Source organism: Hirundo rustica, chromosome 2, assembly GCF_015227805.2.
Source record: "Hirundo rustica isolate bHirRus1 chromosome 2, bHirRus1.pri.v3, whole genome shotgun sequence".
NCBI lineage: Eukaryota > Metazoa > Chordata > Aves > Passeriformes > Hirundinidae > Hirundo > Hirundo rustica.
In genome coordinates this window covers 105,287,714-105,312,555 of record NC_053451.1, presented here as the reverse complement: position 1 = coordinate 105,312,555, position 24,842 = coordinate 105,287,714, and the positions used below count along the sequence as shown (strand labels likewise).

At 41.7% G+C, this 24,842-nt stretch overlaps 1 protein-coding gene across 3 annotated transcripts in view; it reads left to right on the top strand.

Moving 5' to 3' along the window:
• Positions 1 to 4,433: 4,433 nt before the first annotated feature.
• The window catches only part of LOC120749537 (uncharacterized), a 325,325-nt gene continuing 304,916 nt past the window's right edge, over positions 4,434 to 24,842 (top strand). For all 3 annotated transcript variants that reach the window (XR_009208605.1, XM_040057035.2, XM_040057036.2), the window contains exon 1: positions 4,434 to 4,461. The gene's annotated coding sequence lies outside the window, so the exon portion shown is untranslated. The remainder of the gene's footprint in view (positions 4,462 to 24,842) is intronic.

The following is a 24,842-nucleotide window of genomic DNA, read 5'->3' as shown; positions in this document are numbered from 1 at the left end:
GATCCCAGGTAGGCTCCTGAGGGACCAGTGGGAGCTTTCGACTTCTGTGAAGCAGAACATTTGGAAACTGTGAATGAAAGTTCTGTGCTTGTAGACAATGCAGCTAGCCTTGCTCTTAGTTTGTAAATGTCAAACTCAGTTCTCAGCTTCCCTATGAGCTCTTCATGCTTCTCTGGCAGCAGGGAAAGAGAGCGTTGCTGGTGTAACTGGCTGCTACCAAGTTTCTGTGCCATGGCAAAGTGGAATCCTGCTGATTTGGGTGGGTCTGCAGGAGCAATTCTCTATGCCCCCATGAAAGCTAGGGAGTGTCATGGACATGTTGGAGAGGAAGGGGCTTCTCTGGAATAAACGATCAGTCAATGCCTTCTAGGCCAGCTTCTTAACACGGTGAGAAACTGAACAGCTTCTGGGGTCTGACCACTCCTGGAGCAAAAGCAGCTGAGAGCCAGGAGTCAAAGTGAGGAATGAAATTACCTTTTCTTGACTTTTCTTACACCTTCATTTCCACCGGTAACAGCTAACAATTGGCAGCAGTTTTAGTTGCAGTTTTAGGTTTTTATATGTTTGCTTAGCAGCTCTACGGATGGTTTCAGATCAGATGTTGTTATTTTACACCTGTGGGATAAGATAGAGCTTATGGTAGAGATTACACTAAGTAACTAAATAGCCTTTCCCTTTTGGAGCCTTAAGGGCTTGCTCTGTGAACTGCTCTTTGTAGACAGATCATTCATTTCAGAAAATAGTCTGCAGGAGTTTCCTCTTCTTTGATGGTCCAATTCCACTGTTAAGTGGCCAAATAATTTTTACAAAAGCCTTTGTGTATATAAAGAATAGATGTTCAGACTACTTTTTCCATGATTCAGGTCTGACATTTATCCTAAGTACTCTGTTACTTGAAGGAATTGTGTCATGGCAAACAGTAAAAAAATAGGGCTGGCCTGTGAACGTCTTCAGAAGATGTAAGCTAGGAAAAAGCCATAGGAGTAAAAGGAAAGTATATTCTCATCCTACCTTCTTTCTCCTCTCTGAGGGTACTGCATTATTAGTCCTGTATTTGTTGTTGTTGCTCTCCTCCACATCCCAAAATTTGTGCACTTGCAATAAAGAAACTTTGAGGCAGGGTCACAAGAAGAAGTTTGCCTGTATCTTTGCTAAAGCCACTGGCAGCATGAGCAAGTCAGTGCAGGAACAAACCTCTTGAGGTGTGCTCTACCAACTTTCTGCAGAGAGCAAGGAGGACTTGGTAACTACCTGGTCCTTTCTTTGCTCCAGGAATAGTGCAACTACATGCTGTCCTTTCCCTTGGGCAGATGGCGATTTGAATGGTAATCTTGCAGTGAGTCCCTCCTGCTCAGCTTGTTCATGCTGTAACTGGGAAGTATTTTCCATGTGCGTGTGCTGCGCTGACTCCCAAATGTGTGGAAAGAAGGGCTGTATCGAGATCAGATTTAATCTAAAAACTTAAAAATAGCACTGGGAAGATAAACCTGGAATAGCTCCCTCCGTCTACCGTGTACTCTGCTTAGCACTTCCTTTCACCCTGCAGCCCAGCCCATCCCTCCCATGTGGTGTCACCGTCGCCATAGCATATGTTAGTTACTGGACTGGTGCCATCGGTTTCCAGTGAAGTAGCACATAGATTTTGCATATAACCCTTCTGATAAAATTCTGCATGGTTTCTTTGCTGTGTCTCAGTTAATTGAATCCTTCTTGTTCGAGAAAAATGAAAGAGCGCATGTGACAAAAGACCAAAATATCTAAATCTTATGATGTTCTTCAGGTACCCTGATTAAGAATACTTCAGACTTGGTGCTGTTGTTGTATGCGAGACAAAATGGCAGGTAAAAATATTTACTGCTGGTAGATTTTATAAGGTCAGCTGTCATCTAAACGCCAGCCAGAAAGAATCAGCATATTAATAAAACTACCATTAGTTATTTTCATACACCTTTTAATCTTTATTTTACTCCTGGCCTTATTCATATTGTGAACTGTGAGTTCATGCAAGGTGACAAACTGGGACCTTAAAAATGCACCATTTCTCTGGCATTACACATACACACGTTTCATGAACTTCACAGTAGTCATGGCCAAAAAGCATTAGAAAAAAAACCTCTAAGGTTACTCTTGTTTTTTTCTGTAATTTCTTCAGAATTAAGCTATGTCAGGTATTTCTGCAAATGAACAGCACCCATTGCAGTTTCACTGAACTGAGAGAACACTTTGAGGTTTTTCTTCCCCCCCTCTATGTGCATTTTTTAAAAGCCTGTCAAGAAAAAACAACAGAGAGAAGAAAGGCAATCTTATATTCTCCAAAGATAATTGCCACAACAGAAGCTTTATAAGCTCCTCTTTTTTGGCTCAGTAACTTGAATGCTTGAAGAGGATGGGTTGTAACTTCCCCCAAGCTCACTGAAAGGCATTTCAGGTTCTTGGGGGTATTTATTAAACTAAAGATTCATCTCTCACACTGAGATGGGAGAAAGGTGAAATAATTATGCAAAGAAGTGAGGAAGAAGGAATTACTGATCATTTATTAGTGCACAAGCTACACATAGCATGTGTTCTAATTCACAAGAGAGCTTTCAGTCTTGCTCAAATGAGGGACCTTGTACAGGACCTTGTCTTTTGGGTCAGTGTGAAGGGTGCCTGAAGATCTGATAGACCTTGAAAACAACTACTTGTGGCATAGCTTGACACAGAAACTGAAACTAGCACACAGCACGGGAACTGAGTTGCCTCTTGTTCAGCTGATGCCTTTGATGTTTTATGACAGTTTTTAGTGCTGATGCGTCAAAACAACTTCAGAATGTGCAAAACCATAGCAACTGCTGCAGGAGGATATATCTGGAAACAAAATATCCTTATCTCTCTAATTTGACCACATTTTTTCCCTTCCAAGACAACAGCAGCAGTGCCTCTGCAAGAAGTTTTCGTTAGGATAGGATTGGTTTGGAGTTTCAGAAGAAACTCCAGCCCTGCCATGTGGGAGAGAGGGCACACATACTGAAACCAGATGTGATTTTCCTGGGATAAGGGAGTGACAACCATTTCTGGGGACTTTTTATGGGATTAAAAGGTCTACGGGACAGGAACCACTATCGCCCAGTGTTGGGTTCTCCCCAGACTGGCAGAAGAATATGGGATTGTAACTTCTACTTCTGGGCCCCCAGTGCCAGGACATAGCCTGTGCAGAGGTTATCAATCTGTCTGTCAGGTCTTGACATATTAAATTGAATAAAATCATAGAAATTTCTTGCTTATTAACATACAAAATATAAACAGTCATACCTTTTTTTAAAAAAAAAAAAAAACCAAAAAAACCCCAAAAAACAACAACCTTCTCCTTGGGCAGGAAAAGTTAATTTCAAGTGCTCAAAAGAAAACTAATTTTGATGAATATATGATCAGAAATTGTCAAATTAATTTTTACTTTTATTGTAAGACACTATTTTAGTTTACAGGCGGAGTACTACAGGATTTTGGAAATAAAGGAATACCACAAGGATCCAAATGGAGAGACCTATGCTTTCTGCTGCAAAAGAAAGATGCAAAGGAGAAGTCATCAGTCAGAGAGAGCTAAGAGTGGCACGAAGGATCAGCCTTAGGGGTGAGTGGGTGCTGGCAAACCCAGCTAGCTGCAGAGTTACCTAAATACACAGCCTCCCTCAAATTCCTGGAACTGATTAGTTGTTTACTGCAAGAAAAATAGCCGTGCACAAGAAGGGAATGGAGGCAATTTTTGAGTGGTGTAATTTCTACGATCTTTCCCCCCACACTGGAATGAATACCCTTATGCTACAGATAGAACTGCTGCTGAACCAGTCAATGCAATGACATCGCTCTCCACTGTCAGAAAGCCAAAGGAAATCCGCTCGTGATTTCTCCACCTGTTTCAGAGTCCGGCATAGCAAGGCCAGGACACAGGAGCTTCGCTGGGCACGCAGGGACTGGCAGTTCCTGCCCAAATCACAATTACTCTTTCTGAAACAGGCCCCAGCTTAGCAGACGAGCGGGTTTATTGTGCCCAAAACTGGGAGAAACCCGCCCGAAGACACGCTCCCAGCCCCTCGTAGGAAAGACCGCTTGTTAAATTTCCGCCGCCTCCACCGCGCCGCAAGCGCCGCCGCCCCCGCGCCCCTCGCCCCCTCCGCCGCGCCGGGGATGGCCGCGGATGAGGAGACACCTGGGTTTCCCTGGCAACAGGTGCCGCGGCGGCCGGGGGAGCCGGGAGAGCCCGGGCTTCCCCGCTCGGCTCCGCGCCGCCGGCGGCCCCGGGAACGCCTCGCCGCCGTGCTTGGCCGTGTGGGGCCGGGCCGTGCCGGGCCGGGCCGTGCCGGGCCGGGCCGCGCTGTGCTGGGCCGGGCGCTCCCGCCCTGCAGGGAGCCCCGGACCAGCCCCGCCGCTCCTGGCAGGAGCAGCCGGGGGCCGGGCGAGCAGCGGCCCCGCCCGCAGCGGAAGGTAAGGGGGGTCCTGCCCGTGGCGGGGTCGGGGCGATGCAGGGGGCCGGGGCAGCTCTCGGGGTCAGGCACCGGGGCTCGCCCCGGGCCGTGCATGGCGCGCCTGCCTCGGGGAGGGTGCAGCTCCTCAGCACAGAGCTGAGCCCCGTTCCCTGGGGCCGGGGCTCGCAGGCTTTCCCCTCACCGCCCTCCGCTCCGCCACCCTGCTTTGCCCGCCCGGGGCACCTCCCTTCGCAGCTTCTGCCACCTCGCTTGGCTTCGCCGACGGCCTCCTCGTGGCTGGGCGGGTTTTTCCGTCCCCACTTCCCACCCCGGGGCAGACACCCGGCCCTGCGTGTGCCCTCGGGGCCGCTTCGCTCTAGCGTGGGCCTGGGCCCACAGCGGTGGCATCTGCCCTTTGATGCGCTTCAAGCAGACAAGGCTTGCCCGCTCTCCCCTTTATTTGTTCTTGTTTGAATTTGTCCTTAGCAAAGGCTGGCCGGTCACCGGCCTCGCAGGTGCCTTGTCCCCCCATCGTCAGCAGGGCAGCGGCCGTGCCTGCACCTGGCGCCCGCCCGGCGCTCCATGTGCTATCCCGTGCGCTATCCCGTGCACTGTCCCGGGCACGTCGGGGTGGATGCTGCCGCCTGATCTCGGCTCCCTGTGCTGGGCACAGACGCATCAGGTTGGGCACGCGTTTCTGTGCTGAGGCTCTGTGGCTCCCGAGCAGAGCTGGCTCCTGCGTGGGCGGTGAGCTCATGTCTGTCTGCGCTTGCCCCCGGAGGCAGACAGGCCCGCGGGCCAAGGCTCTGTTCCCTCGGCGGGTTGCGGGTCCCCTACCAGAGGGGCATCCCCAATTTTCACTGCTGGCTGAGGTCACACAGCTATGGGCAGTACTGTAAGGCTTGCCACGTCGTGGCCAAGTAACTCCTTTCTTACTGCTTTGTTTTCTTTCTTTGAAACTCAAACCTAAGGCACAGAGAAGGGCAAAAGAGAACAGTACATATCCTGGTACATATTATTAAAAACAAACAAACAAGACCTTTACAAGTGCAAAAAGTGTAAAAAATAATCTTTAGGAAAAGTTCTTTTAAAAATTATCCCCATTAATATTTGCCTGTTCATTTTGTAATAGTAATGCTTCAGTGGTACTTGCTGCTAAGGTTAGATGTCGAATAGTCTTCTCGTAAAATGTATCAAGAAAATGTGCCTGATTGGTATTCTCAGGCACTGATACCACAACAGTATCACAAATGAAGATACAAATTGACCTTGAAAGCCAATTAACGGAAGGCTTTATCCACAATTTTTTGTTGCACGCGAGATTTCTGGACTCTTCTCTGTCCTTTGTGTTGTGTTTGCAGAAAAAGAAAAGAAGCACAAAGCTCCTTTTACTTTACTAAAACTAAAAGTTGTTTATAGTTTTATGGCCAGTGTGATATTTCCTGATAATGTAAAAATTCAATTGAAAAAGGAAATAATGTGTTGCCTTGCATTGTTCCTCCAAATAATTTAGAGGAAGATAACTTGATAAAAACATTTCTATCGCACCCTGGTTAGTTAAGTGCAGCTATTATGGTTCCAAAAATAGAAAGTCCCTGAAAGTGCCTGAAATCTCCAGCATGGAGGTCAGTTCTGCACACAGCCTTTTCTGCTGCTGCCATTCTGCCTTAAAATTGTCATGGACTTCTCCTCTGTCTATTTCTTTAATTCACTCATAGTTTTTCATTGTTCTATAACAGAGATGCATAGATGAAATCAAAGACAGAGTAGCTTGTAGTCAGAAAGTAGCCAACAATAGTGGTTTTTTTTTTATTATTTTTTCTTTTTTTTTTTAATGCAATAAAAATAAAGAACATTCCATGGTTTGAAATAAGGAAAATTATCACTTTTAAAATGGCTTCTGGCAAAACTCCATGACTAACTTGAAGAAATGTATCTACTAAATAGTGAATAACGAACCAATACCTCTATAAACTATCCACAGAAGTGCTTCTTTGTCTTATTTTTCAATGATTTATAATGTTTTGGCTTTCCAGCATTATTGATACTAAATCAGCTGGCTGACTGTGGGTGTGTCTTTACAAAAAGAGTGGCCAAGAGATGCACAAAGCCCAGGAGGAGCGTGCTGGGGTCGGGGTTGGGAGATCAGGAATGTTTCCAGAAGGAGCAGGGTGCTTTTCCTTGTGCTTAGCCTCAGGCATAGACATGGCTTACTCTTTCCCTCAGTCGAAAAAAGAAACTTCAGGGGCTTAAGCATACACCCGGATGGCTGGTAATGAGACTGTTTGTCTCTTCATATATTTCAAAATCTACATGCCATATTTCAGTTTCTGGCCTTCTGGGTGTTTATATCTAATTAGGCTGGAGGGCCTCCAGTTCAAGATTACCTATGCTCCTTGGTGCCCAATTTCTTTATATGACTTTGGCAATAAAGCAGATTACTGTGGGTTTATGTGCAAGCAAATTAGGGACAGATGTAAGCATTCTTATAAGCCCTGTTCCTGCTTTCTTAGCACGAACTGAATTCCACCATCATCTGTTCTTTCTTCATAAAATGTGTAGTGTGCTGATTGTAGCATATTTATAACTGGGTGTATGTACTCTGTAAGATGCAAGACTTTTAAATCATTTTCCCTTGATTTTAAATCATTTTCCCTTGCCTTTTTTTTTTATTTTCTTTTTCTTTTTTTTTTTTTTTTCCCAAATGAAAAACAATACTGCTTCAAGAAAAATTTCCCAGCTCCAGATAGAAATGAAGAAGAGAAGAGGACTCCAGGCCAAGTAGATCTATACATAGCACAAATAGCAACAAATGTATTAAGTTTGTTTTTGTTTTCATAACAGCCTAGAGTAGAATGGAGAAAACAAAACATGTAGTACCTGAACTGGTGTTTAACAGTATGAAGTAATATTGTATTGTTTAGGAACTGCTATTATGCTTTAAAAAAACCCCAAAGTCCCTGTGCATTATAGGAGAAATATTCAAAAACTGCTAAGGCTGTCTCCTTGGCATTGCTGAATAAATAAACCATATTGTAAAGTTATAGAATCATAGAATGGGTTGGAAGGGCCCTTAAAGGTCATCTCATTTCAACCCCCTGTCAAGCAGGGAACCTTCCAGTAGACCAGGTTGCTCAAGGGCCCCAGTGAACCTGGCCCTGAACAGTCCCAGGGCTGGGTCATCCAAAGCTCTTCTGGGCAACTTGTGCCAGTGCCTCACCACCCTCACTCTAAAGAATTTCTTCCTAAGAACTGATCTAAACCTGCCGTCTTTGAACTTAAAAGTGGTTTAAAGTCTTTCCTGCTTGTCCTATCACTACAAGCCCTTGTAAAAAAATCCCTCTCCAGCTCTGTTGTAGCCCCTTTGGGGTCTGGAACCCCAACTCTCTCAGCCTATCTTCATAGGAGAAGTGTTCCAGGCCTCTTTGTGGCCACCTTCTGGACTTGGTCCAGCAGATCCCTATTCTTCCTGTGCTGGATGCAGTGCTTCAGGTGGGGTCACATGAGAGCAAATAGAGGGGCAGAATCCTCTCCCTTGACCTGCTGCCCACGCTTTTTTTGATCGTAATTCTCCAGGTTTTTGTCCTCTTTCTAAGTGCTAGACCTACTCTTAGGTTGCTATCCCTGGTTTTGTTAAGCCAAAACCTGAATGAAATCCCAATTCCAATGAGCTAAATGACAAGATTTACTGAACAATTGTCTCATCTTACATGTCAGGAGGGCTGGGTACGTATTCAAAGGTAGTTGCCACCTTAAAAGAACCTTAAAAACATCTAGAAATACATGTTAAAATAAAGTTTGGAACCCATCAGTTTCTTTAAAAGTTGCAGTTTTGGAATCAGAAATGCTGTGTTTGCAAACAAAATTCTTCATGACCTTATTAGGAGGACTTGAGAATATCTGTCACCTGATACCCAAACTCTTGCTTAATATAAATCTCAGGGATTCTACCTCAAGTTCCCCTGTGACAGCTCTGCAGAAATGTTTTGGCACTGAGATGGTGAAGAACAGCAAACCGTGAAAAGTGAGGGGCTCCTGCCTGTAAGGCTACCAGATTTTAACTTGTGATTGTGCAGTTTGATAAAGTCAATTTTTATTTCTTTGAAGAAAAAGAATTACAGAAGAAACACTGATACATAATCCTTGGATTTAAATTGTATTATTGAAGTAGCTCTGCATTTGAGAATGCTCTAAAAAAATCAACACTTCATATTTACAGGGCTTGGAGCCCTGGTAAACTCACTTTTCCTAGCATTGTATATGTCATGAAAAAGAAAAAAGGCTGCCTGAATGTCATATAGTGACAGAGGTTTTCATCCAGCAGATATACTGAACAGCCACCCTTTTGTAGGCAACTTTTATAGTAAATGAATTTCTTTCCTTTATGAAGGGTTGAAACATCTGGGACAGGCAATCACATCTGAAATGTTTCTGCTTTCATCTCTGGAATATGGAGGAGTAAGAAGCGAGGAGGCATTGCCTGGTGGCAGGAGCTGAATGCTTGGGAATGGGCGTGGTGGGATCTATTCTGTTCTGTTGAAGGTACCATGCTCTGCCCTCTGCCTCCCCAAACCATGGTGGGGGACAGCTTTGCAATGCCTTTGGAGTCTGTTTCTGGATGTGGCACTGGGAACTTCTATCTATTAAGGAATACAACCGCACACTTCTGTGTATTATACCGTCATTCATTTTCATAGAGAGCAAAATGACTGATCAATAGTAGAATGTGCCTTCAGAAGAAGCTGGGCACCTTTTCATGGGAAACATATCACTTTAAAACCCCTTTTTCACCCTGTAGCATTCCAGAGATGAACAAAAATCTGCAAGCACTAATCTTGAAAAGGAAACATTTGGCCCGGACGGAGGTAATGCACATGATCTTTTTTGAGAGCAAACTTAAAAGTTCTCAGAAACTGAAAACCTAAGTCTAGATGGTGTTCACCAAAATAGTTTTCTAGTGAAGGGCTTCATAATTATTTTGTATATCAGATATGCCTTTCAAATGTAAAGGAGAGTCTAAATGCCTTAATAAGTTAGGAAGGCAATAGCCTCATTTATCAAAAAGATAAGAGGAACCTGGATGACAGAATTATCAATATTCTGCAGGGAAAGAAAGCATATGATAGGATGAAGAAATGTACTGCAGTCAGTTAGAGGCTTTGCCTTTTGGTGTCAGAACACTAATCTGAACTCCGACAAAGTATTTGGTGAAAAAATATTCTTACAGACCCCATCTGGACTTTATGTGATGGTGCAAATAAAATGTGAGTGGCATTTGGGGATTTTTTTTTTTTTTTTTTTTTTTTTTTTTTTTTTTTTTTTTTGTGTGTGTGTGTGTGTGTATAAAATTGGAGTAGGCCTCTGTGTCTTGGATCATTCTAGTTTTTATTTTTTCAACAATTTCTGAAGCCATTGTAGCTGCAGCTTGGCTATCATGTTCTTCCTTTGATTGGAATCTGGCCCAGGGGATGGTTGGCAAGACTGTTTTTTGGAAGTCTGGACATCTTACTGCATTGGGTCCTCTGCAGTATTAATAAACCATGAATAAACTTCCTGGCATTTCTTTAACAACATTATGGTTAAAGAACAATCTGTTTAAGCCTTCAGAGAATAGCTGTTGCAGAAGAACAGAAAACACAGTCCATTGACATCTAGCAAATTACTATTTTCTTGCTAAAGTAAAAATACTTTATTTGATCTTTGCAGAACAGAAAGTATAGTCCTGGGACATAGTATAAATTATAAACTACCATTAATAAATATAGTCTTTCCACTGTAAAGTCTTACACACACTGGTTAAGAATCTCTTTTCCTCACTTGATCTGCATATGATATTCATTGAATTTTGTGTCCTTTTGTTGAATTTATGTTCTGGGATCTTGTATTGAAAATGCCATTCAAGTTGCTATCTAGTTTGTGTCTCAGCTGGCCAGAGCCAAGTAAACAGCCCTAGATCCCATGGGGGTGTCCTTAGCTTTCCCTGGATGGGGGGCTGCAGCAGAATTGCTCTGCTGCGTATCGGGGGACATTGTAAAGCCAGTTCTGAGGGAACCCATGGTGCAGGGGTGCTGCAGGGTGAGCCAGGAGCTGTCTGGTCTCTGCTGCTGCTCCTTGAGCAGCTGAGTGGCGTCGTGGCCTGTAAGGAGACCCCTCTGTGCCATGAGCCTTTGAGCAGCAGCTTCTCTCGGGTGATTTTTTCCACAGCAGAGAATGGAACTCCGGGGGATGCACAAAAGGATTTTCTGTGACAGAGAGGTTCTCTACTGAGTGTCGTGGTAGCTGTAGTCAGCAGTACCATAGCTTTTCCTCTCCTACAGCGCTTCTCTATGTGGCGTGCAAATCACAAGTGAGTAGTTAATTAGGCATAAGTGATCCTGATTTTTTTCTGCTTTCCTGTAATAAATATATTCAAGTCCCTGTTCTCACTGGTTTATGAAAATGATCAATTTCATATTACTGAAATCAAGTTTCAAGACAACTAAAAATGATAAAACATTTTTTTTTTCTGTCTAAGAATAGTAGAGACTTGATGACCAAAAAGATGAAGGAAACCCACCAAATAAAAATTATTGCTATGGAAATGCCAAAGTGAGAAGGTAGGAGTACAAAAGTTCTATAAAATAAAGGTTAAATACTTTAGGAAATTGATAAAGGCACAAAAAAATCTCAGTGGTGAATGGAATAATGGATAAAATACCTTTCTCTTGTATTTTTTTAAAAAATATTTTAAAGAGGCCTAGTAAAAATGAAAGGAGTCTGAACAAAAAAGTGGGCTGTTGTTGGCTAAAAAATGTCTGTTAGAATTAAGAAAAGTATTCATTGAACTACTTCTCTTCTTCAGGTGTCAGTAAAGGATAAAGTACCAAGACTGTGTCTCGGCTGGTGGTGATGGTGAAGCACATAACAGCCTCCTCCACCTCTGCTGTGTGAGCTGCTGTTGTGCTACTCTTTGGCTTATTTAAACATCTGGACCTGACAACTAATACCCAGAAGGTTTTACAGAATTCATTGTAGAATTCTTTGGGTTATGAAGCTTGAATTTTTCAATATGCTTTGAAACAGGGAGAAATTACAGTGAACTTGGAAATTTGTCACCAATGCTTTCAAAAGGAATTTTCTGGATAATTGGAAGCCTATCAAATTGGCTCTGGTCCTGGAAAAAATGAAAGAAATTTTCTAACTGGACTACATTTAAGCTTCCTATCATTCTTTTAGTCTAGTCACCCGTGATTTTTGGAAAATAGATTTTATCAACCAGCCTTTTTATTCCTTTCTTTATTCTCTTTTTTGAGAGATAATAAATACAGTTTGATCAATGCCATTTCATTGAAGTAATATATAATATGCTTCTGTGAGGCATGATTTTTTGATCAAGTGACTAGACTGAAATGAAATCAATTTGATGCTTCTTAAATGGACTAAAAGCTGGCAGACAGGCAATGAAACATGACTGTGAATGGGGAATCCTCACTGAGTGTGTACCTTTCTGTTGGATCCTGTAAGAACTGGTTATTAGCAATGACTATTTAGCACTTTATTGATGTTTTAGTGGCAACAATATCAGTTTTCCACAGTAAGTCTAAGAAAGAGGAAAGCTATCTGATGTAAAGGGATCTGTCAGTTTTGGTAAAGTGGATGCAAGTTGTAGTGTGCCATGAGTGAGGTTTCAGTGAGCTGCTGTGGCTCTTAGACGTGTAATGACAGTACAGAGTAAGGGCAGAGAAGTATTTTGCACATGTATATTGCATTGTTATTTAGAGGGAGAAAAGGGGTTAAATAATGTCATGACGGTAAAGGATTTGGAAAATTGAGCTCCTAAGGTCACTATCTCCTTGAATCACCGAAGAGGGGTGGCCCAGTTTCACTTGCTCTTTTTAAATACCTGTTCTGGTTCATCATACGGGAAGGAATTCCTCAGTGTAGCCAACACAAGCCTAATAAAAAGAACTGTCTAGAAGGTGAAACTGAGCAAGCAAGGTTTGCCTTTATGACAGTATGTAAAAATACATTCTAGTTAAAAAAGACTGTGATATTCAAAGACTTGTATTTTTCAGATCTGAACTCTTAGAGATACCTGTCATATTAAAACAAAACAAAACAAAACAGCAACAAACCCCCCCCCCCCAAAACCCTCAAAAAACTTAAATTCAGCGTGTTTTTTGGTGCAATTATTGGCCATTTCTGAGAGGACCATGGTTCTCTATTTGTTTAGAGAGCTTTGGGGCTTTATTCAGACCTCTGAATATTGATGAAACAATGTAGTCTCTTGCTCTACTCAGATATTATATCAAAGAATTGGTTTTATGTTTAAGTTTTTACTGGCAGGAGTGAAAGCAGGGAAAGTCCTGTGTATGCTTTAGAACTTAAGATATGTCTGTACTCCCATCTCCTGTTGCTCTCTTGAGCCTTCCTAAATAGCCAGGACAAAAAGAACCAGGGATTTGACATATTATTCCTTCTGTTATCTGAGGCAGCTGTTTTTGGCCTGTGAACAGAGCAGATGAATCTAGTGCCAAACTCAGGCAAGGTTTCTGAATTGGTTAAATGCATAAAGGACAAAGATGAAATTTTCATGTTGGGCTAGATGAGATTCTGCACTGTGCTTGACAGAGGTTGTATGAAAACCTTAGTAGAGAGTTTTCCTGTGACTGTGTTTATATTGCTTACATATGAAAGAATTTTGTGGCTCTCTTCAGAGCTGTGATTGTTTAAGATTATATTGAAATTTCTTTATGTTGAAATGTTGGGTGACAGAAAGAAAAACCAATTTCAGAGCTACAACTTATATATCATGATGAGCCCAAGGGATCTTAATGAGGTTCTGCTCCACATTCTCAAGAATCAGAATTTAGAAGTTTGATCTTTAGAAAGTCCATTGCATTTAAGTAGAGCCGTATCTGTTCCATTTTTATTAATGCTGTTCACTACTGACAGGGCTCTGAGAGTAATGCATGAAAATGTTTTGCATCTAGAACAGTTAATGTTCACTTGAATGTTTCTCACCTTTTTGGTAAAGCAAGGAAAAATGTTCCTCAGTTGAATCCAGGTATTTCATAAACAATTAGTATAGTTAGTAATTGTATATGCCATTTCTCTCCCACTTTTGCCCACTGGAACAATTTATCCTTCCATCCTACTAAAATTGGAAATAATGAAGCTGGCTTTCTTTGCAGAGGACTTTGAAATTACATGCCCAGATCACCTACAAACAGAGCCAGGGGTAGTATCAATGAGTCTCAAGCTGCTCTTTTATCCGCTGGACCATGCTGATGACACCACTAAATACAAAATTTGTTAAGTACCCAAAAGCAAATGCATAACCAAATTTCAGGTCTTGCTCTAGGAATATAGTGAGTATATTTTTTAAATTGTGATGATAAATTCTTTTTCAAATAGGGTTGGTTTTTTTTTTTTAATTTATAAAAATATAAACAGAAAATATGTCCCTCCATGTTTGTTCTCAAGAACAAATTTACATTTTTTTTTTCCTGTGACCATAAAAATACTTCCTTCCCTACCCTATCCCCATTCCAGTTATTGCATTGAAAGACTGCTCTGTTCAATTCTATTTCAGTTTACCAGTGGTAGCAGCCTACAACATGCACAGTCTATATTCCCCAGCAGCTGCAACAACATTTACGCACTGGAACTGTTTGTAACATTGGTAGGACCCTCTCTTTGTCCTGTATGAAGTCGTGCCTTAAAATGATCCTTTCTCCCCAATTTTTTGCCACAAATTGAATTTCTTATGAGAGCTGATAATTTTCCATCAGGCTTAAAAAGAAGATCCAGTTGCTTTCTTTTGCTGCCCCCAGTTTGTGCTGATCTGTGCCCTCCCATTTTACAGCTGGGTTGAAGGTGTCCCCAATAAAGAACTGTGTTGTTCAACTGGAGCTTACCATAATGTTCTCTTAGCCTTGGGTCTTGGTCCTTTAGTGTTACAGTCTACAACATATTATCCTTATCTCTGTCTTCTCTGTCTTGCCAGAAGAACGAACTTGGCTGTGGCTGTCTCATGTGTAGCCAAGGACTATCAGTGTCCTCAGTGAGAAGACAAGAGTGCTGCTGCTTTATGTGTCTGTATTCTAGTGACCTGCTCACTAACAGGCATTGCAAACTTACCTGAGGGAACTTCTGTTCACCTGTCTGATACCTCTGTTCAGAATATGTTGATTATTAAATCATCTGTATGAAAGATACTGACCAACCTTGATGGAAAAGAAATACATACCGATGTCACAGGCATACTTGCCAAGAATAATACTGATTAGAAGATTTCTGGTTGCAATCTAGCACCCAGCCTTAGGTGCATGAGTATTTTCTATGACCAATAGCTATTTATGGATGATTCCTGAACACAGGGACTGAAAAGATTAGCAAGATGTGTGGTGTGTGATTCTTTGCCCTTTCCACAAACATCAGGGTCACAGCTAGAAAGAACTGCAATGAGGTCATAAAAGTGTTCTTTTTCTTCCAAGCTTTAAAGAGCAGCACTGTTTGTCATGGAGCAAAATGGCATGGAAGTTGAACTTCTGTTCCCACAATTGTATTTAAGAAATACTCATTAATCTTGACAGACTTATGAGTGATTGTAAGCAGCTGACTGAAAACAATAGGGCTGTGCATGCCACGGGACATGGGTGGGCCCCCGCCACCGTCAGTGTATCTGCGCTGGGCAAGTCTTGTGCATCAGGTACAATGTGTCAGGGCAGAGCCCAGGGAGCTGGGGCACACTGCAGGATGTTTGAGCTTCAGCCCCAGCTGTTCCTCAGCTGCTCAAACACTGTATTTGAAGAAATGTATCAAATAAAGTGCATTTTGTGTGCTGTTTTTTTTTGAAGAGGCTGAACTGCATCTTCCCTTGATGCAAATTCGCATCTGACAACGTTGTCATAGTTTAACCTCAACCCACTCTCTTAGTTTGGGGAAGCACATGTTGCCAGCTCAAGGCTGGATTACAGAGAGGCAAATACAGATGGGTCCATGTGTGTTCATGTATATGTTTATAGCTAAAGGTTATATTAACATGAATATAATTAACTCAGGAAGAGATCATTCCCCTGGAGAGGTTGTCTAGGGGTGAAAGTCTTCCATGGCCAAGGGCAGAAAGCTTTCAAAGTCAAAGAATTACAAAGAATTTGCTTGATTCTAAAACCTTATTTCTTAAAATATGAAGGGAAGATACAGAGAGGAAGAAGAGCATTAAAAAGTGCAAGGGTGAGGTTGTTGATGGTAGTACTTGAGGACAGACTAATGAAGGGAATAATGATATGACAAAGAACCTTTTCCATCTCTAACTAAAAATCTACTGCTGTTGTGTGGTTCCATGTAACTGAATCAAAATCAGTAAAACTTTTTTTGATGCATTTGCCTCTGGGTGGGTTTCCTAATGTCTCCTAAATTCTTTAAGTGGTGTTTCTGTGAGTATATGAAGATGTATTCTGCACAAAAGAATACCGTAGTCTGAAATCTGTTTTGGAATCATGTTCTCTGATAAATAAAAGACATGAGAAGCTAAGTAGTTATATTGAAAAGGCTTTAAAATTGAAGGTTATTCTGAAATTAAATTGCATATGTATGATTTTAAGGAAATACTGTGTTGATCTGTAGATAATTGAGAAGATATTAGTTCAGTAAAAAAACCCCATTACTGGAAATATATTACTTAGGGCTAAAAAGCTGTTTATATACTGTGTCTTTCATATCCCACTTATATTAAATGCAGTGTACTCTCTCTGTAAAGATCTTCTGTGGCCTACTATTTGATCTGAGCACCATGTAATAAAAAGCTCTGCTGAGATGAAATTCTGTGTAATTGAAAGCCCAAATGAAGAAGTTGCTTAGTAGGAAAGGAATAAAATGCACAAGCTATAAGTAAATGAAGTTAGTAAATGAGGTACTTTTTATTTTTACAACCTGGAATGCTATTTTCAAAGAAAAAAAACTACCCCCCCCCCCAAAAAAAAAAAAAAAAAAAAAAAAAAAAGAGGAAAGGAATTGCAACTGCTGTCACACTCAAAAGGTCTGTGTGACAGAAGGCAGGTGAACAAAAAAATGAGATCATAATAGTGGTATGTTTGCAAGAAAATAAAGAGCCCTTTACCAGACTGCAAGTAACCCCAAAATGTGATAATTACTGGCCTTTAGAAACTAGGTACTTTAAACAGTGAAGGGAATTTCATAGTCCAAGAGTACTGCATGGTGGGAAAGATTGTGTCCTATTCATTGCATTTTAATTTCTGTATCAGTTGAGGTATGTGATTTTCAGAAAAAGAGATTTAATCTGATTATCCGGTAATTCAGAGATCCCATTATGATGTTTAATTTGCAAATGTTCATGACCTAGAACATTTCACTGGGCAGCTGATAGGATGAGGAAGAGCCAAAGCTGTGGCTTCAGCCTCCTGCTGCACAGGGAGTGTGTCAGTAGAAGCAGCTGCAAAGGAGTAAGGCAGACCTGGAAGTGGATGTAGCTCCTGCTACATCAGCTTGGAATGAAATCGATGCGTGGCTGAGACGGGATTGTCACCATCCCTGTTCTTCGGGGAGATACACAGGGCAAGGATTTGATGAGGGGAATTGTTAAACTGTATCTGAACAGTGCTACCCAGGGACACAACACTTCGTACCCTCCGGTCTCCAGGGGGAACTACAAGACAACAGGACGAACTATCAAAGTGGATTTACTCTGTAGACAGAAATTCTTTTCTGCTTCTTTGGAATAGATAACTGATGGAGGATCAGATCATGCAGACTCTGAAGCAGACTAGTTTTTCACTTTTCTTTTTCTCTTTACAGCCCTTGTCATGAAAATGGATATACTTTATGCCATTTTACTTTATGCCATTTTCTGGTCTCCTTACTGTCATTATGCTGGAAATGTGGTGGGTTTTTTGTTTTGTTTTGTTTTTTTCCCAATTTTTACATTCCAGCAGGCGGATGTAATTATTTTCTCATGATATATTCTGTTTCTGTGTCTTTAAAAAAAAGTAGCATTGGTGGAGTTTGGAAAGAAATTATATTCTTTCCTGACACTCTAAGTATGTTATTGTTTAAAGAAATAATTAATTGCCTTAGGATGATATTTTCATTAGGACCTAGCTTAAGTACCTGGTTAAATGTAAAAAAAAAAGTGATGATCAGGACTTCCATGTTGTAGACACTAAGAAGGAAAAGAGCTGTATTTCTCTAGACTGAATTTCAGCATGAAAGAGATCCAGGGATTCTTGCATCTGACTCTGTATTGCTAGAAAGTCATCTAGCTTTGATCTGCCAAGGGCAAATGATGGAGGATCTAATACAAGCTTTTGCAGAGCAATTTTGGAGGACTACTTATTTGGGTGAAAAACAACAAAATTGAAAATAACTGAAATAACTTTCTATTTGTGACATGAATGACCTGTCAAAGGCATGCAACCTTAAAAAAAAAAAAAGTATTAAAAGTTGAAAGTCTTGAGAAAGAGCTAGTAGCTTCAAAGAAGAATTAATAGACAGATGTCATTTGGCTTTTGCTGTAGAAGACTACTCATTTGTTCAAACCCTATACCCATATACCTTATTTCTAGACTAAACTGATCTAGTTTTAATTTCTATACTCTGCTTTTCTTACAATATTTTTGTCTTTTATATTATTTATTCAATATCAAAATAATGAGCAAGGATGTCTAATTTTGGTGTATGTGTGGCTTATAGGAGGTGCAGATTTTGGTTCAATTAGGTCATTCAGCACCTTCAGTTCCTACCCCAGTCAGGGTCTGAGGGATTAAAACCCACACAGAATTCTTAATTGTCTGTACTTGATAAAGAATATGAATAGGATAAACTTTTACACCAAAGATCAGTAACACTTCCTTCTCTTCTGTACCCCAGATACCTGATGTGAGCAAATGCCCTTGAAACAAAATGAGACTGAGAAATACAGCAGTAGGTATTGTGTGTTGGTTCACGTGCTCCTGGAGCATACTGGTACCCCATTAATCAGATGTTGCTGAGTTATATAATATCTATATATAATACATCTTCCTTTTTTTTTTTTTTTTTTTTTTAAATTATGTTTTCTGGACACCTATGGTGATGTTACTTTTTGACATCAGTCATGTAACAAACTGGCTTGTGCTTTCAATTTCATGCCCATTAAAAATGGCTTAAAATGGGCTGCCCCCTTTTGGGGAAAATCAGACTTTGGTTCAGCGATTTCAAAAAGTAATCCCATGGAGAAATACCAATAAACTAGAGAATCCTGAGCAGAGCAAGCCACTGCAGTGCAGAACATAATTCATAGAAAGCATTTGACAATAGCATTTTTGATGATTCATTCTCCTGACTCAGATGGGAGAAAGAACCAGGCTTGGGAACAGTGCATTTGCAATAAAAGAATGAGAGATTGCAGGGGCACACTTGTTGTGATGACCCTGGAAATGATAGCAGGTTATTCTGGTGTCCATTCTGGGCCAGGCTGAGATGGGTCAGGGAGAGAGAGAGAGACACAGCACAGTCAGTAAATTTATGAATGCAATATAAATTATTGAAGGATGCAGGGAAAATGTCTAGCCAAGTATAGCTGATGACTTTTCTTATAAGTTTGTCTGCTAAAGATAATTTCACATGCTGTAGGGCATGCAGCATTATGTGACATCCTAATTTTTTCATAAATTGTTCTGTGAGATGGGGGCAGCTCTGCACAAGATTGTTTCCATAGTGTTGTGTCTTGTATTTGCATTAGCCTGTGACTAACTCGCAATGAGGTCTGCTTGAAGCTTTACACACTACTGAGCTGCAATAAAATCTCTCCACCCTGTGAGCACTCTAGTGTCTGGCATTGTGGTTGTTTTAATGGGATTTTTTTTTCTTGTACAGGGACTCCAGTTTGGGCTTCCCTTGTCTGGCCGCATCTGTCATGAATCTTGTTGGATTTGAGTAGGTTGGTGATGCCTCCCCTTTGTTGTATTTAGCTGAGAACAGCCTGCACATTTAAAAGCAATGAGAAAAAGTGCCAGTATGCAGAAAATCTTGTTTTTCAAGGAACTCAGCTTAAAATGAAGAACACAGAATTAGTGTAGCTCTTGGTAACTGGATTAAAACTAACTACCTTCAAAAGAATTGCTAAGCAATGCAGTCTTCCCAAGGAGGCTCCTAGTTTGGAATTTTTTGATTTGAATTGGGCTAAGAGGGAAAGACATGTGCACTGTGCCTGGGTTTGCAAATCTCACACCACGTGTAGTCGGATCAGATGTGCCTGACAGTCCCCTGCACACTGCTAGTGCTTCTCTAGTGACATGCTGAGTTGGAGGCTCCACGTACCCTAGAAGAAGAGGCATGCCTTTTCAGTTCAGTCAGAAGTGTTCTTACTGTTTGCTGCTTCCTGCTGAGAAGACCTTCAGTAAGAGAGTAACCAGGTGTAGGATGCACAAGTGTCTCAAGGCTCAGGCACAATAAAAGGAAATGTGTGAGACATTTTCCATTGAGCCCCAGCTTTGCTGTGGATGTGGTTCCTGGCAGTTCCTGCGTGTGCCTTGGCTGCAGGTCAGAGCCACCTGTAGCTTGACTGTGCTGTGGGTGCACACCAGCTCTGGTCAAGTGACTTGGTGGCATGATGGCAGGTGTTCAGCCCTGCCACTGGAAGAAGGTGGAGGTTTCCTTGGCCCTTAGAACCAACAGCAATGCTGTGGACAGACTCTTCAGGTGGAGTGCGAGGTACTGATGCTTTTTCTGGCCGAGGCCTCTTTGCGCTGGCCTTCAGAGGATGGTTCAGCTTTATTTTTGACCAATGAAGCATAGAAAGGTCCTTGAAATGCAGGGAGAGTGAAGGAAGATGGGCTGTTGCAGATTCCTTCCCATTTTCAATTTTGTTGCTTTCCCTGCTGCCTCCATGCATTTATGCATACTAACTTCACAAATGCCTGGCAGTCCGTAAGCTTTACATCGTCTTTCTTTCAAACTTGGCCTAACCTGTCTGGGGAGTCTTCCGCAAGGCTATATGAGTCACATAAAGTAGCAATATGCTAAGTTAAATACAGTAAATGATTTATCTCCTCTCCCTCTGGTTTGTGTTTTGAAATGTACGCTGCGCGGTTTGATAGCTTCCTACCACTGCTGCCAGGCCACCTGTCCTGCACCGCGGCCAAGTCTTTGTCTCCAAAAATACCACTGCAGCTCAGACAAACAGCCTGGCAGGCATGCCAGGGAAGACCTTTAAAATGATGATCTCGTATCGCCACAGTGGGAGAGAAAGATATATTACATGTCTGACCCAACACTTCAGAACTGCAGAGCCATGCCTAAAATGCGTGTAGTGAGCTGATCAGCCCCTGGAAACAGGCATTGTATGGTTTAGTTAGCATAGTGCTGCTGCTGTCTGTGGTATAGGCTGATTTTTTTGCCTGATTTTTGTTTGGTTTTATTTATTTATTTTTAAATATTAAATTAGTGACTCACATTATTAGAATTGGTGAATAAAATAGGTCTGTATCCATTGCCACAAACCCTGGAGGGAGTTCAGAGGAGGGCAACAAATCTGGTGAAGGGGCAGGAATGCAAGTCCTATGAAGAGCTATGGGGGGAGCTGGGGTTGTTCAGCCTGGAGAAAAGGAGGCTCAGGGGCGACCTTATTGCACTCAGGAGGAGGGAGTAGCTGGGTGGGGCTTGGTCTCTTCTAGTAACAAGTGACAGGATAAGAGAAAGTAGCCTTAAGTCGCACCAGAGGTGGTTTAGCTTCGATATTAGGAAAAAGTTTTTTCAAAGACAGGCTTATAAAATATTGGAAAAGGCAGCCTAGGGAGGTGGGTGAGTCACCATCCCTGGAAGTGTTCAAATAAGTGTTCAAATAACATGAGGATATGTGACATGAGGACATGGTTTAATGGTGAAGAAGATGGTGGTGGTGCTAGATTGATGGTTGGAATTGATCTTAAAGGTCTTTCCCAACCGTAACAATTCTATGATTCTGTGAAACTCAGTGCTTTTTGTGTGTGTATCCTTTATTTTTGCCTGTTACGGAAGATACTGGAAATATGTAATACCACGTGGTGGCTGTGGATGGATGCTTGGGTTTTCACATAAGTAAGTTAAATGTAGACAGATAATTAAGTGGGTGTCCTGCTGAGATTTAGGTCTCCCAAAAGCAGTAGGGCTGCCTCTATGCTCATGTTTGGTTTTTGTACACTTGACCCAGGTGTTTCCATACCCAGGCTAGCTGGCAGCAGCTGAGAGAATGGCAGCACCCTCACTGCACAGGACTTAGTGCTGAGCCCTGGGGTGCCATGCTGGCCCATGTGAGCTTACAAAGCAGTTCCTGAGTCCTTGGACACTCAGCTTGGGCTGGACATCAAAGAGAGAGAATGGCATTGCAGCCACTTAGGCTTTATTAGCTGCGTAGATGGATGTAACAACTTCTGCAGAGCCTCCGGGTGAAAAATCCCAAGCGGGATGCAGCTCCTGCCAAGCATCCTTGTCCCTGGCAGCAGCATCTTCTGGTGTGCAGTGTAGGGACTTCAAGGATGGTTCTTCCTCACTGATGAGCTCTGCACAACGCACTGCTTCACACACCTTCATGATGGACTGTCCAATATCCTCTGGGTCAAGGCCAGTACAGATTGTGAGAGAGATGTGGTGGAGACCTTTTGTAAGAGCATGGCATTCGAGAGGATGACGTGAGGGAGGCAAAGTACCTCAAGTGTCTGCCTACGTGCAGATAGGATAGGGAAGCACGTCTGTTAAAACAAAAGATCTGGGTTGCTTGTTTGGTTTTAAGGAACTTTCCATCCTCCCATTGAAAGAAGCCCTTGGGGTGAAAGGAGTGCGGTTGTGAACTTAGTATTGTTGGCGTCTGTTTCTACCAAGGTTACATAATTGCTGTTTTCCTGAGAAATGAAATCATGGAAGTGAAAAAACTAAATTCGCCAGAGCATAAGCAGGCATAACTTTGATTTCAGGCACCTGTCTGTGCCAGTATTTAATTTGGCACAGGAAATGTAGCATCAAAATTAATACGAACAAGTAGCACAGAAATAATGGCACAACTGGCATTCAGACACTGAGATGTGAGAACAAACACATCCCTCCCCAGCACGGGAAACTTCACAGTACATAGTGTGTATGGGGGACGAGGCCAATGACAGAAGCAGGCAAGGAGACTCTTGCGCAGCAGGAATGGTGAGGAGGTTGGAAAATACTCTTACAGAATTCCAATGAACCCCACCTTAAATGAATTGGATGGAGAAAAGGGCAAGCTGCAGCCAAAGAAGAGAAGCTGAAAGGCTTTAAGGCCTTTCCTCTGTCTCGCCTTAGTAATTATCTCTTGTTTGCAGAGCTTCCATTAATTGGAATGCATTTCCTAATGAAATTAGGCTGCCAGCCAGTATTCAAGCCTTTTTACTGCTAGGGAGAATTTGTTCTTTGAACAACTCAGCCATTGATTTTTATTTGTGTTTTCATTAATCATGAGACTGTTATGTGCCAAAAATTCCACGCTCCATCATATTGCTTTGGACAGTCTGAGTTATTTGATTTATTCCCTTGCTCCTGTGTCTCAAAAATGGAGTTCTACAGCAGTGCCCCATTTGTAGTTACTTCGTTGTATGGTTTCCACACATCCCCTTTTTTCTTTTTTAACAGTTTGCATTCCTTTTAACTACCTGTCTGTAGGGACAGCAAAGACATTAAGCATCCTAAATTTAAAAGAGGGAAAAGGGCTTAAAAATTGGTATCAGTGACTTTTGTATTGTGGCATTTCTGAATTTAAAAGGATTCTCAAACTTTTCTTGTTTATGTGTAGCACAGGAATTAGTTCAGAAGAGTGCACTTTGATGAGACCTTTGACAAAGTGAAACAGGCAACAATTTTGCTGGAAGGGCAAAACCCCTGTTCAGACCTCAGATGGTCTTTGAACTGTACTTTGCTTCTTTCTTTGAAGAAAGGTGGGATTGACAACATTGCAGCATTATTTGGATGCAGTGCCTTCACTCTCACAGCCAGGTCAGGCCTAGGTATTGCTGCTGTGCGTGAACAGCCTTGTCAATCTTACTGGGTAGGATATGGTTTGATATATGGACAGTATCTGCATAGTACCTCATTTGTCAGGCTGCATTACTTCCAAGAATTAATCTTTCTGCTACATCCTCACTACACAATAAATATCTGTACTGATCATCCTCCACAGCAAATATGAATCTTATAAAATGCATGCAGCCATTTTACAACAGGCTTTAAGTAATTGATCTGCTGATCTCCTTTCTCGTTCAGCACATGGGAAGAACAGTGAGCAATGCTGAAGGTACGTGGAGAGAAAATGGTTCGAGTTACCTCCAGCTCAGAATGATCAAAACCATGAGACTGGCTTTAAAATAAGTTTTGGAAAAGCAATCTACTTAAGGTTCATCTTAGTTTCTTTCATATCTTAGACTTAAATGAATGCACACAATTTACCTTTACAGATTTGTAGCAAGACATTCTAGCATAAATGGTTGTGAATTAAATCTTAATCACCCACCACCTACAGCAGCTGGAAGCAGGGCCGGAATTGTTAGTATAGGACCTATGAGTAAAAAAGGGAGAGAAAAAACCTGGTAGGACTCTGAAATTTTTAGGACTTTTTAGGGCTGCAGTCACTTTCTTCAGCAGTGACATTTTTTCTATAACTTATTACAGCTTTAAATTGTGTGTGTGTGTTAGACTGTGTGCATGCAATTGGTATTACTTCAAGAAAAACCGTTTTCTTAGGTTTATTTAAATTCTTTCTCTTTGTGATTCAAGTGGTTTTATTTCCTATCCAGAAAGTAAATAGTGCAGTAGTAGTCATCTTCAAGAGACAGGGTGTTTATGTGACAAATCACACTGAGAAATTTTGCTGAGAACCCCTTAATACCTTGTATGTTATGGATGGTGTGAACAATTTAGTGGTGTTGCAGCACATACTTATGGTGAGAAGGTCAGCCAGAGTCCCTCAGTTGCTGGGCTGGGGCTGTAGGCTCTGTGCAGCTATGATAAAGTTGTGTGTACAGGGGGATGTGCTTCAAGAAGGACTAATGGACTGGTTTAATGGGATGTTCAGTTAGTTCACAAAGAGAGGCAGCCCTGAGATCAAAAGAAAGATGTTTCTGCAAGTATTGGAACAAACAAAAGAGGCTTTAGGGCCATATTTCACTGGAAAATGATAAAAGATGCAGTGCTATGGAGGGTGGTGTTGTAAAGGGAGAGAAACAAAGGCACTTATATTTGCATCAGGTTGTTCTAACTGCTCTCTGAAGACACACAATAGAAATCTTCCCTCTTCAGCTGTATGGGCAACTTCTGGTAATCACTTTGAAACAATGTTATTATCAGATACCTGGAGTACAATATCAGAACTGCACCAGATATTACAGCATCTTGAGTGGGTTTTCTGGTCATACATTTACACAAACA